Source organism: Myotis yumanensis, unplaced genomic scaffold (assembly GCF_028538775.1).
Source record: "Myotis yumanensis isolate MYYU_CA2020_CCGP unplaced genomic scaffold, mMyoYum1.0.hap1 SCAF_1, whole genome shotgun sequence".
In the NCBI taxonomy this organism is placed as follows: domain Eukaryota; kingdom Metazoa; phylum Chordata; class Mammalia; order Chiroptera; family Vespertilionidae; genus Myotis; species Myotis yumanensis.
In genome coordinates, this window is record NW_027223752.1 from 97,258,426 (window position 1) to 97,272,428 (window position 14,003).

Genomic DNA, 14,003 nt, shown 5'->3' on the forward strand with positions numbered 1-14,003 from the left:
CAACTGAGGTACATGCCCTTGACTGGAATTGAACCTGGAACCCTTCAGTCCACAGGCTAATGCTCTATCCACTGAGAAAAACAGGCGGCAGCTTAATTCATTTACTTTTCATCTATATGTGTCTTTATATTTAAAGTGGGTTTTGTTTTTGATTCACCCTCATAATCTGTCTTTTAATTGGTACATCTATACCAATGACTTTCAGAGTGCTTATTGATAGAGTTACTACCATATCAGGCGGCTTCTGGGGCATGTGGGGCCCGGCCTGCCTTGCCGCCCGGGACTGGATCAGGACTGGATTGGGTCCCGGGCGACAAGGCAGGCCGGCTTCTGGGTCTTCTGGGTCCTGCCTGCCTTGCTGCCCCGGACTGCTGGATGGCGGCACATTGGCGGCTTGTGCTGTCACGCCCTGCCTGCAGTATGCAAATTAGCCGCCATCTTTGTTCGTGGTTAATTTGCATATCATGCTTATTAGCCAATGGGGGACATTAGGTATGATCAATTACAGTGTTTGTCTATTATTAGATAGGATAGATTATTTTTTTAATTCTTGGAGATGTGAGTGGAAGGCTGTGCTGTTGACAAGCTGAGAAACTAAAATGACCGAGGTGTTTGGTGTTAACTCTTACATTTTCTCCTCCAGCCCAGGATATACTGGACTGCAGCCTGGAGTCCCCATCGGTTAAGTGATGACAGGTCTTCATATGAAACAGGCAGACAGTGAGTAAAAACTAAGCTCCTGTTCACTTAAACAACTGAACATTTTCTTTCTGAGTTTGCCAGTATTACACGTTGAGCAAGAGAGTGTGTGCTTTGATCATTATCACAGTCACTGTGGCAGAGACTCTTCCTTTTTAATAGGATGGATTTGTCCTCACCTCTGCTCAGTAGCGTTTATCCTAGCCTGCATCATCCCTCTCGACTAGCAGGAGGTAATCAACAGAGAAAGCCCTCCAGCACAGAGCCACAGCCTCCGGAGGCAGATGCTGGCATTGGCCTTTGAACTGGAGGTGAGGAAAGGAGCATCAGGGGAACTTTGCCATGTTACCTCTTTGTTTCAGAAAGATGCCAGCTATAGAATGCAGGACAATTTCTATACATTTTCTTTGTTTATGTGTAGGGTTAGACAAACATTTGGACACTTGGAATTTCCCTTATTGGTGTGTACTGTATGCATTAGTAATGGGGACCTGCAAGAACCTAATATTAGATAGGTGTTCATTTTCACTCTCAAAATAGTCTTAATTAAAAATACTGTAGGCTTGTCATCAGGGAACAAGCGCAGAGGGTCCCAAATGCTGACTGAAACTTGGTGCCGTGCTGGAACTTAGTAATTCAAGAAATTTGGGGCTCTTCCCCGTCATTTTCTAACTTAGCTCTTAGCTGAGTCTATCACACCCTTTACTGTAGTCCCTGGCAGTCTCCTTTCTTTGCCTTTTGTCCACCCTTTACCGCCCAAATAATGAAAGTGGCTGTAAAATAACCTATCACCATTAGGTGTCGCTGTCTAACATGTAATGACAGTGAAAAAGGAGGATTTCAATTTAGTTCAAAAATCTCCTGCTTGATAGAGTAGGCCAAGCATGTCAAACTCAAAGGCTAACACGGGCCAAATAAATAAGGTTTAAGTTTATGTTGGCTGCAAAAAAAAAAAAGCTTCAATTTTCATAGAAACGTAGGTTTATTTCAATAGTGGCATGCTGAATACAAAGGACTGAAATAAATGAGTAATTGTTAACATACAATAATAGAACATTTTAATAAAAATTAATATTTTCTCTTGAACACCAACTTACCAGACACTGAATAACTGTACAAATTAATAAGCGTAACGCAAATAAGCCTATTTTTCTTGTTCTCTTAAAGCGAATATTTCCTGTTGTGCACACCAAACAAGTCAGTCCAAGGCTAATGATGTGGCATTCGGCTGCTAAAATACTCGCTGCTAGTATTAGTGGAGAGAAATGGTGCGCCTGCGCGTAAGGTGCGTAAGGGAAATGAATACAACGCGATTATAGTAATCAGTCATAAGTGAACATTGTAGTTTGTTATTAATAATTATGTATAACAGGATCTTGAAAAAATTAAGTTACAAAGTTTTTATTAAAACATTTCTTACATACCGTTATATTCATTGTGGGCCTCATGCGGCCTGTGGGCCTTGTGTTTGACATGTAAAAATTGATTTTTAATAGAGAGATCAGGCTTTTCTCTAGAGAGGAAGGCTCAATCTTGGAAAGATAGAAGTTTTAGCCCTGACCGGTTTGGCTCAGTGGATAGAGCTTCGCCCTGCGGTCTGAAGGGTCCCGGGTTCAATTCCAGCCAAGGGCATGTACCTTGGTTGCGGGCACATCCCCCAGTCGGGGGTATGCAAGAGGCAGCTGATCGATGTTTCTCTCTCATCGATGTTTCTAACGCTCTATCCCTCTCCCTTCCTCTCTGTGAAAAATCAATAAAATATATTTTTAAAAAAGGGCTGAAGAAGTTCCATAAAATTAAACAGTAAAACCAAATCAATGTATCTAAAGTACTGATAGGATTTTTTGATTTTATTGGAAGAACATATTTACAGTAAGAATATATGACCAAGATCTTAAAAAGTTCTTCATTAAGGGTTATCCACTATAATTAAAATCAAGTTTCAAATATGTATATGTACAACTAGAAGAGATTATGAATATTTGTTAACTCAAATGACATGTCTTAAATTTTGTTATATTTTGATATAATAAAGGAGACTTTTAAAATGTTGATTGATAAAAAAAACAAAAAAAAACAAAACATTTCTTACATACCGTTCTATTCGCTGGGCTGCAAGAATATTCATTGTGGGCCTCATGCGGCCCATGGGCCTTGTGTTTGGCTTTGTGTTTGACATGCTTGGTGTAGGCCATTGATGCTGTAGATTTTGAAAATATTTTTTTCTTGCAAATAAGGACTTGCTTCAGATTTTTAAAAAAATTGGAAATAGCCAGTCAGACTTTTAAAAATAAATGTCAAAGTTTTGCTGGAGAGATTGCAAAAGAGAATTATTTTAGGCTGGCGTGCAGTTTTCCCTGACTTATCTCAAACCTACTTTCCCCAAAGACACCTGCTTTTGCCTTTAAGTAGCCACTTTTCAGTCACATGGGGCTACTTGCCATTTTTTGGATATCAGTGCTTTTCCACACCACTGCATTGACTGAGAATGTGCTTCCTTTACCTCCCAATGCCATCTCCTCACTCTCACAGACAGGCTCAGATGCTAGGTCCTCTGTGAGACCTTACCTCATTCCTCAGATGGAGCACGCATTCCGACTGCTGTGTGTCTGCCATGGGCCTGGGCTCCTTGTGTAGCATTTTGTAAACACTAGCTCCAATAATGATTATTCATGTATTATCATGAAAGCTAGGACTGTAATATAATTACCACAAGCCTAGAATGGGTCTTAGAATAAATATTAATAAATGGTAATGAGCTTAGTTAAGTGAATAAATTAATCATAATGAAAACATGGATATGGAAAGATTTGATTCTAGTTGATTTTTGGAGCATTGCCAATTCACTGGGCACTGGAAACTGGCCATCCACTGATAATTAAAGAGTAATGATAGAAGGCAGTATATCAACGTATGAGAAAATGCACTCTACACAGTGCTGTGGGGAGCCAATCAGCATGATTGATTTAATGGTCATGATAATTGATGACACGAGAAAGTAAACAGCTCATCCGTGCCTTAGCATCTCTATTTAGAACTTTCTGCTCTTTAGCCATGCTCTTGTGAATAAACAAGACATACCGTTAGAAACACAATCTACTCTCTTTGTATTCAATTTAGAAAATGTTTTCCCTTCACCCACCATATTCCTGATGAAACTGAGTCTCCTAGATAAACGGCTGGAGGGGCTGGGCTCATCCACATTCAGGGAAGGCCCGCGAGGGAGTTGCTGTCAGAGCTGGAAACAGGGTGGGAACAAAGGGAAGATGCCTTCACTGCTTGGCATTCACCAGACCTGGTAAAATTTTCCTCAATCAATGATGGGTAAGAAAAAAAGGGGTGGTGTGTGTGGGGGGGGAGGGGGGGGGGAGCAACAACAAAAATAATCTTTTTTTAAAAACCTTACCCAAGGATATGCTTATAAAAAAAATTTGTTTTTGTTTTTTTAGAGAGAGAAAGGGAGGTAGGGAGAAATGAGGGAGAGAGAGAGAGAGAGAGAGAGAGAGAGAGAAAAACATTAGTGTAAGAGAGAACACTGATTTGGTGGTGGTGCCTTCTGTATGTCCCCCTACTGGGGATCAAACGGCAACCTCTTGTATATGGGATGATGCTCCAACCACTGGCCAGGGCACAAAAAGAATATCTTAAAAATACCCCATCCTATCTAATAAAGGGGGAAAATGCAAATTGACCATCATGCTGTAACAAGATGGCTGTGCCCACAGTGGAGGCTGAGTTTCTGTAACGAGCCATAATGAGCAATCAGCAGGGACCTGAGGCTGTGTGGCGCTGGGCTGGGGCAGGGGGCCTGAGGCTGCGCCCACCTCCACCCCCGATGGAGCTTGATGGGGGACCTCAGGCCATGCCCCCTGGCCCAGGCCAGGAGACTTCAAGGCACACTCCCCGGCCTGGGCTAGGGGAACCTCAGGCCACGCCCCCCACCCAGCAGGGCTTGACGGGGGTGGGGCGGGCTGGGTCTGGGTCTTGCGCAATTTCTAGGTACACGTGGATGGGTGGGGACTTGACTCTGGGTCCCGTGGCGCGCCCCAGACTCTGACAGGAGGAAGATTTTCATATGCATATTACTAATTTTCTTTCATCTCTGACACTTCTATTATAGAGAAAGGGAAAATATTAAAATATTTCCTCTAATTAATTCCCTTTTAATGTGCATGAATTTCGTCCACTGGGTCACTAGTATAACATAAAAGAGGGATCCACTGCTACTCAGTACTATTTTAAAAGTATGTGTGAAATATCATCATGGTAAAAAAAGAAAATTTAGAGTGCACCTACTTTTAGTCATTAAAAGAAAAAAAGAATATCTCTAAAAGAGTATTAGAAGGGGGAGTGATAACAACTAAAAAAGAAATGCTACTGTAAAAGAAAATTCATAGTAATTAAAACTATTGCAGAATTAAAATCCACATTGGGGACAGTTAACACAGAATCTTTAATATAATACAGAAAAGAAAACCATAAGAAAGAAAATGATAGGTTTATGGGATACAATATAAAGCTATGGGTAATTGGCACCCTTGAGAATGAGAGTATATGGATAGAGTAGAAATTATAATTTAGTGTATAATCAAAGATGTATGAAGAAAAGTTTCTAGATCTGAAAAAAAATACCTGAAACTATAGAATAAGGAAAATGTTCTAGGAAAAATGAATAAAATGAGAAGAGTTCTAGGCATATGCTGATGAAAATATGAATTTCCAGGACAAAATAATTTAAAGTTTTCAAGCAGAAAAAATAAAGAGGCTTCTTGTCTATAGAACCATGGTAAGGCATTGATGCCAGACATATGTGTACAGCCTTGCAGGGCATTTGGTCCTGTACAAACTGCCATGGAGACATTTGATCAGCACCTAAAGGTCCTTGATATTTGGTCCTGTCGAAATGTCCACGCTTAGAAAAAGTTCCTATGTTCAAAAAGCCCATGTTTATTTCTATTTTTTATTTATAAGATTAACACAAAAAATACTGTGGTGTTTTATTGTCCAATAATTGGACTGTATTGCCAATAATAACCCTTCTTGTCTTGGTAGCTTAGCTGGGGTTAGGTAGATGGCTCATGGTTCGGCTCTTGTGGAAAAGTAGGATTTATATAAACTATGCACCAAATGTCTCCGTGGACAATTTGGACAGAACAGAATGTCTGCTAATTGTGTAGAATTAAACCCAATTAATTATTTTAAACTGGTACCCCAATAAAATTAAATACAAGAATTTATAAAAATAAAAGGGTAATATGCTAATTAGACTGGACATCCTTCTGGATGAAGTCGGGGCCAGCGGGAAGCCCGGGTCCTGGGTGCCAGGGGGCGCCCGGAGGGAAGCCAGCCTGGGTCCCAGGTGCCAGAGGGACGCTGGTGCTGGCAGCCGGGGGAAGGAAGGCTTACTCTTGTACAAATTTCGTGCATCAGGCCTCTAGTAAAAAATAAAAGTCAAACTGAAGAAGAATTAAATGATATTTTAAATGCATATTCTCATGTTGTACTGGCAAGGATTGGGAAGTAAAAGAATATTAAAGTAATAATTATACAAGTATTGGATTTCATAATGAAAACATAGAAATTAAAGTATGATTTTAAAAATATTTGATTAAATTATTTAAAAACTACCTCTAAAATGAATACATAGATATGACTGGACTCATTAGCTATCTATAGAGATAAGACTAAAAATGAATTTAGTAAAATGCTAACAGAGGAAACCTCTAGTTACTAGAACCATGGATGATTTTTATATTCTTTCCTATGTTTTTGTGTTTTTACAAATAATAAAACTATAATAAAGCTACAAGTCAAAGTAAAAACCAAGCAATGTTTGCTGTTCATAAAAAAAAAAAAAGCAGAATCAAGCTACTGTTAAAATATTCAGGTAGCTTTGTTTTCTTATTGCATCTGTGAATAATTATTGACAGTAAATGGCAACAAGGCAGGAAAATCTCTGAACCCATTTCCAGGTTCTAATCATATTGACAATGCTTCAAGTTAGCCCCTTCTTTATGAAGACATAAAATCTGTTAGGCCCATTAGAGCTGCCTCACGTAGTCCTAAAGGATGTGTCACTCTCCACTTCTACAGAGCTAGGCCCATTATCTTAACTAGAATATCATCAGTGACCAGTCTCTCAACTCTGCACCAGATTGCAAAGGTGATAAGTAACAGATAAATTCAGGTACAGATAGACTATGAATAGCTGGAGGTTTAATTCCAAACTTAAATTCAGTTTTTTTGGGAGCTGAACCATACCATGATATGTCACACAATGTTTTTACTTGTAATCTGGAGCCGTCAGACTTAAATGGTTGAGATAAACCTTAAAAAAATACACTGAAAACCACAGCAACTGCTGTTGGATAGCTGAGAGCCTCACTGGTGTCTGTCCCCTAAGCCCACACACTAGTCAGCGGCTGGATTTCACCACCCAGTGGGTGAAAGGAGGGATGGAAAGACACCAAGTGAGACTTTACTGAGGTCAGAGAGGAGATGGTTTGTTCCAAGGCCTAGACAAGTGCTGGTCTAAGGCATCCATACTTGGGCCTTCCCAGGATGGGGACCTCCCCTTTGCCAGGCAGCCCCAGGTCCATTTTACAGCAGCAGGTGCAACCTGAGAAAAAGACAAAAGCAAAAACAAGCTTTCCATTCTGTGGAAGCCTGAGTTCTAACTTTTCCCTCATTTCACCAACATGCCCCATTCTTTAAGTGTCCTATCCTCTGAAGTATAGGAATTCAACAAAATAAGTAAAGAACCCAGATAAGCAAGTTCATTGAATGATAAACAACTGGTCAAGCAAGTAACTCGATCCTAATGCCAGCCTGAGATTTGGCGATGTAGGGAGTCTAGGCATGACCACTTTACTTATTTAAAGCTAAAGGAAGACATACTAGCTTCCCTATTCAAATGCAATTTAATTTTCACATATTGACTGCTTATCTTAAGAACAGCCTCCATCCTCACCCCTTCTCCCTGTTAACCCACTTGTATCTCATTATGGGCTGACAGAAGCAGCAGCATCAAGGGGTTTCTGATAACACCAGTGAAGTTATATCTGGGGAAGAATTCTGAAGGATGGCGAGGAATCCTTACACTCCCAGTTCCAATCTATTTGCCTCTGCTGAGCCATGTGGATGGTGAAGCAGATGGGTAGCTGGATTCACATGAGCCTTTGGGCTGAGGGATTCTTGGTGAGGGGAGTGGGTGGGATGTTCTTGTGGACTGGGTATGAACTTGGGAAGCAGTACTAGAGAGACCCTGGGGTGAAGCAAAGGCTCTTGGGAAGAGCTTGGTTTGCAGAGGTCTCTGCCCAGAGTGTGAGAGAGGGGATTAAAGTCATCTTTGTATAAATATCTGAGGTGTGCCCGTCTGCAACAGGCCAAGAATCAGCTGAATGAGTAGGCTGAGTCTTTCTAGGCAGGAGGCTGGGAGAGTGTCAGACATACACTCTGAGGAGTTAACAACAACAACAAAACCCAACAACAAAATACAGCTGCTCTAAAGGACCCAGCAGCAGAAAGGTGAGTAGCCAGCACAAACAGAAGTCATGCTTGGCAATATAGAATTGTAGAAAGAGGCAGAAGAAAACTGAAGCAAAATAATCTATACTAATAAGAGGGTAATATGCTAATTAGACTGGATAGGACGTCCTTCCGGACAAAGCCACGGTGGCGGGGGCCGAGGCAGAGGTGTTTAGGGGTAATCAGGCCAGAAGGGGAGAGCAGTTAGGAGTGATCAGGCCAGCAGTTGGACATCCCTCGAAGGGTCCCAGATTGGAGAGGGTACAGACCAGGCTGAGGGACCCCCCCCTCTGTGCACAAATTTCATGCACCGGGCCTCTAGTAATTATAATAACAACAGCAACAACCACCACCACCAGAGCAATAAGACTCTATAATTAAAAATTATTTTCCATCTAATGAATTCAGTTTCTTATTTGAAAGAGATGGAAATCATTAGGAAAATATGGTTGAGTCTACAACATCCACTATATTCATTGTGAGAGTTCCAGAGGAGAAAGAGGAACTAGTCAATAATGTCTGTGATTTGAAAAAAATATTTAAATATTTAAATCTGCACACTGAAAGGGCTCACCAGATTTCAGTAAGATACATGAAAAAAGATATATTGAGGCATGGTAAATATTCCTGGGCTCTGCTTAGAAAAAAAAAAAGAATCCAAATTTGTAATAGGTCAAAGAATATTAGGCCCTTTTTGGTGCAGCGCTGGGCTTGACTTTCTTTTGACTGAGCTGTTTTACAAGTTTGTAGTGGCTGAGGTTAACATGAGGATTTTTGTCTGCTGGAAATGAAAATAATTTCTGTTTGGTGGAAGAGATAACCCCAAAGGATACAGTTTGTGCCTCTAAGATATTAAGCAGTCTTGTATCTAACCTATCAATTTTATCTGAACATTCTTTTATTAAATTACCTGTATATACCTCCTTGAATCCTCTTTGAATCTCTCCCTCTTTTTTTTTTAACATTTTGCTGTAAAGTTTTAATAATTTAAATAATGAGTTAAAAATCATTTACAAAAGAGCTCATATTATATTGCACGAGAATCATGGTTTTACCTTTTTGAAAATGATTCTGTAATGGATGTCTATTGAAATGTCCAAGAGCAATCACTTGAAAAACTGCTTTTCTTGGAGAAGTCACCTCAGTATTGCTTAGGCCCGAGCATGTCCATCTCCCCCCTCCTTTTCCCTCTCTCCCACACCTCCATCCTCCAAGACTAAATTCCAAGCAGCAATAGAAGTTTAACTTTTCTAATGCTCTGTTTCTTCCAATGTGTGTGTGTGTGTGTGTGTGTGTGTGTGTGTGTGTGTGTGTGTGTTTTCCTCTCTCTCTCTCTCCATTGGTTTTTGTGTTTTTGCTTTTTCTGGTTCCTGAGTGGTCAATAAAATCAGTCCCTATTGGTGGTAGCAATGATTGAAAGTTTGGTCTTGTGGTCTGACCATTGGTGATTTCTGTCAAATGGATGATGGAGATCTAGTTTCTGGTGGGTGAGAGATGACAATTGGATTTGTTATTGTTTTCTGTTTTTATACTTGTGAGCTCAAATACATTGAATTTGTGAGTGTGTGTGTGTGTGTGTGTGTGTGAGTGTGCGTGTGTGTGTGTGACCATTGGGAAGAACAATAGCTCTTGAGACCTAGACTGGTGAGTTTTGTATTTCTGGGTTTATTTTTTACTTGCAGCTGAAGTTGTACAACTGGGCTAAAGCTATGTACTTGTAATTCAGAAAAACTTTTATCTCTTGTGTGTGAATGTGAAGTATTTTCTTACTTCTGGAGGGTATTAATAAATTAGATTACAATGTCTATTAAATTAAAGGAACTCTGCCTTGAACAGTTTTAGAGATAAACCACTGCTTATGTAAATTAAATGTCCCCAGAATTCAGAGAAGAAAATTTAAAAAATAACAATCATTTACTACCTTAAATGCACTAGGTTTTTGAGGAAAAATAATCCTTCTTACAGAAACTGCTAGCTTAGGAACATATAAGAATCTAAGTTTACACAAATAAGATGAATATTTGGACAAACTATACTAGTTTAATAATTTTCTTTGGTCTATCAGTGTTCAGTATAACATAGCATATGAATTTATTAACATGATTTTGGTATGTTGTCATGAAGAGACTAGTTTAATATAAACTTCCTAAACTACTTACTTTGGCTTACTGATTAAGCAAAATAACATTACAATACATAAAGGTTAAGATTGCAAAACTGAAAATTTATCTTCATAATTCTGATATTTTAATAGTATTTTTTGTAGTGTGTCCGTTTGAACATCACTAATAAGAGCTGTAGGTAACTTAAAATCATGATTTTTTTATTAATAAATCTTTATTGTTCAGATTATTACAGTTGTTCCTCTTTTTTCCCCCATAGCTTCCCTCCACCTGGTTCCCATCCCACCCCATGCCCTTACCCCCTGCCATTGTCCTCATCCATAGGTGTAAGATTTTTGTCCAATCTCTTCCTGCTCCCCCCCACATCCCCTTCCCCCGAAGAATTGTCAGTCCACTCCCTTTCTATGCCCCTGCTTCTATTATATTCACCAGTTTATTCTGACTTAATTTTTAGGTTCACTTGTTGATAGGTATTTATTTGTTGTCAGTTTGTTGTTCATAATTTTTATCTTTACCTTTTTCTTCTTCTTCCTCTTCTTAAAGAATATCCTTTAGCATTTCATATATTCCTGGTTTGGTGGTGATGAACTCCTTAAGCTTTTTCTTGTCTGTGAAGCTCTTTATCTGGCCTTCAATTCTACATGATAGCTTTGCTGGGTAAAGTAATCTTGGTTGTAGGTTCTTGCTATTCATCACTTTGAATATTTCTTGCCACTCCCCTCTGGCCTGCATGGTTTCTATTGAGAAATCAGCTGACAGTCGTATGGGTACTCCCTTGTAGGTAACTAACTGTTTTTCTCTTGCTGCTTTTAAGATTCTCTCTTTGTCTTTAGCCCTTGGCATTTTAATTATGATGTGTCTTGGTGTGGTCCTCTTTGGATTCCTCTTGTTTGGGATTCTCTTCACTTCCTGGACTTGTAAGTCTATTTCTTTCACCAGGTAGGGGAAGTTTTCTCTCATGATTTCTTCTATATGCTTTCAGTATCTTGCTCTCTCTCTTCTTCTGGCAACCTGATAATTTGGATGTTGGTACATTTGAAGTTGTCCCAGAGGCTCCTTACACTATCTTCATATTTTTGGATTCTTTTTTCATTTTGCTTTTCAGGATGGGTGTTTTTTGCTTCTTCATATTTCAAATTTTTGACTCGATTCTTGGGATCCTCTAGTCTGCTGTTGGATCTCTGCATTTTATTTTTAATTTCAGTCAGTGTATGTTTAATTTCTGACTGGTCCTTTTCCATTTTTTTGGCATTCTCATTAAGATCCTTGAAGGTCTCACTAAGTTCCTCGGAGGTGCGTAGAAGATTCTTGAGTAACCTTATAACTGTGGTTTTGAACTCTATGTCCTCCATTAATTTGCTTTCCTCCATTTCTTTCATTTGTGACATGTTTCTTTGTCTCTGCATTTTTGGCTGACTGCGAGGACCCGCTGTGTCTACAGTGGAAGAACTGCTGCTGTGCTGGAGACACCCTTATGGGGCAGGACTTGCTTCAGTGGGGCTTTGGTGCTCACTGAGTCTGTTTCTTGAGTGTGTCCCTTATGGATGTGAGGATTTGAAATCTGGTATCTGACCCGGAGTACCTTGGCTCCTGGATCTCCAAGTCAACCACTGTGTGGGTCCACCCAGCAGGAGCTACAGCGATATAAACAGATTTCTCCTCTTTGTTTGGATTTTTGAAGTTTTGGAGCTCACTGACCCAGCTGCAGTTTGTTAAGATAGGCTTCAAAAACGCAGGTGGTTCCTTGCACCACTGGCACAGCTTGGGTGGGGATGTTAATTGAGTGGGGTGGGGTCTCAGAGAATCACCAGGGTGGAGCAAACAGCAATGGTTGTCCTCAGCGTCTCCCCGACTCCTCGAGTCTCTGCAACTCGACTCCGCGTCTCCGAGACTTCCACTCTGCGGCTCTGTGTCCCTAAGTCCCACGCCCCCACAGCAACAATGATCCCTGCAAGCAGCTCTGCGAGAAAGCCACCTTTGCTTTCCAACCCGCTGATAGGAGCCTGAGATCACAGAATCTCGCCTTAAATGAGCTCAGTGTGTTCGAGAGCTTGTATCCCCTTACGATTGAAAAAAACCGCGCATCCAGTTGCAGCCCGCCTCGCGCCTGCCTTCATACCTATGTTCTTGGCGCGTCTGCACCTCCTACTCAGTCTCAATGCGCTTCTTTCTTTCCTTCTAGTTGTAGAACTTCCACTCAGCCAGCTTTCCCGTGGTTCTGGATGATAGCTGTTTTGTCTTATAGTTGTAATTTCAGTGTTGTTGTGGGAGGCAGCACGCACAGGTTTATACCTTACGCCATTATCTTGGTTCTCCTTCAATACCATGTTATTTTAAAAATTTCAGCAATCAAAGGATGATTAGTGAATACAGAGATAATTTATAAATACTTTTGACACTGAAATATTGATTACTAAGCATAATTTTAAGTCTTATATTTTCACATCTGATTTTTAACACACTATAAAATGGTTATTTCTTTAGGATATTTGTGTTGATGAATGCTTTATTTTTGCCATTTTATGAAGGTGTAAAGGATTGTGTGTAGCTGGAGAAAGTTTTGTTATTAGTATGCATGAGTTCTGTTAGACTGATACAATCCTTAAATATGATACATTTCTCAGTTTTCTTTCTTCCAGTTTGCTTTGTGAAATATAAGTTACTAGAGGCCAGGTGCATGAAATTTGTGCATGGGTAGGGTCCCTAGGTCTGGCTGGCAATCAGGGCCAATCAGGGCCTTCCGGCTGCCGGCTGGGGCCTTCCTTCTGTGCAGGGGTCCAGCCCCAGCAGGCCAGGGGTTCCCAAAGGTGTGGATGCAGTTGGCGAAGAATGATTTACACAGAGACAGCATTCAGATGATCAGCATAGCTCTCTTTAGTCTCTGTGGATCTTCCTGTGCCTGGCTGAGGCCACAGAGAAAGATCCAGAGGCAAGCTGAGCATTTATTTTATAGTCATAGGTAAACAAGGTAGTGGTTACCATAGTTACACTGTTCTTGTGAGTTTCACTTGTTTTGGCAGCACTTGCTGCACTTCCCTCAACCCATTAGCTTCCCAGATAAGATCTAGGGAGTGTTATAAGGTGAAGCCTAATTATGCTAAGAGGACTGTGCCCTCTAAGCTGGGACTTGTTTGTGACTTTGCCAACAGGTCAGTCCGAGGCTTAACCTTATAGCTGCTCCCTACACTTCTGGCTGCCAACTGGGGCCTTCCTTTGTCCCACGCCTCCCCCTGGTGGTCAGTGCAAGTCATAGTGAGCAGTCAAACTCCTGGTTGGTCAAACTCCCAAGGGGACAATTTGCATGTTAACATTTTATTATATAAGATTATTTTAGTTAAAAGTTAAAATTAAATGTGGGTGCTTGAGATTATTGCAAGAGCCATAGTGAGAGGGAGATACAACTGTGTATGTATGTTGGTTTTTCAAGAAAAAAAAAAGAGAGTGATTTGTTCTTAAACTGTCAATTTGTTCTAGAGTATGAGAGAACACAGTGAAGGACAAAGTCTGAGCATGTATAGCAAGTTATAGAGGTTTGAAGAAAATAAACCTTATTTGCCTTAAATTATAGAAACTGAGTCTGAGCAGAAAACATAAAATATACTAACATTTTGGCAAAGTTTTTTTATTTTTATTTTGAAGAATTTATTCATAAGA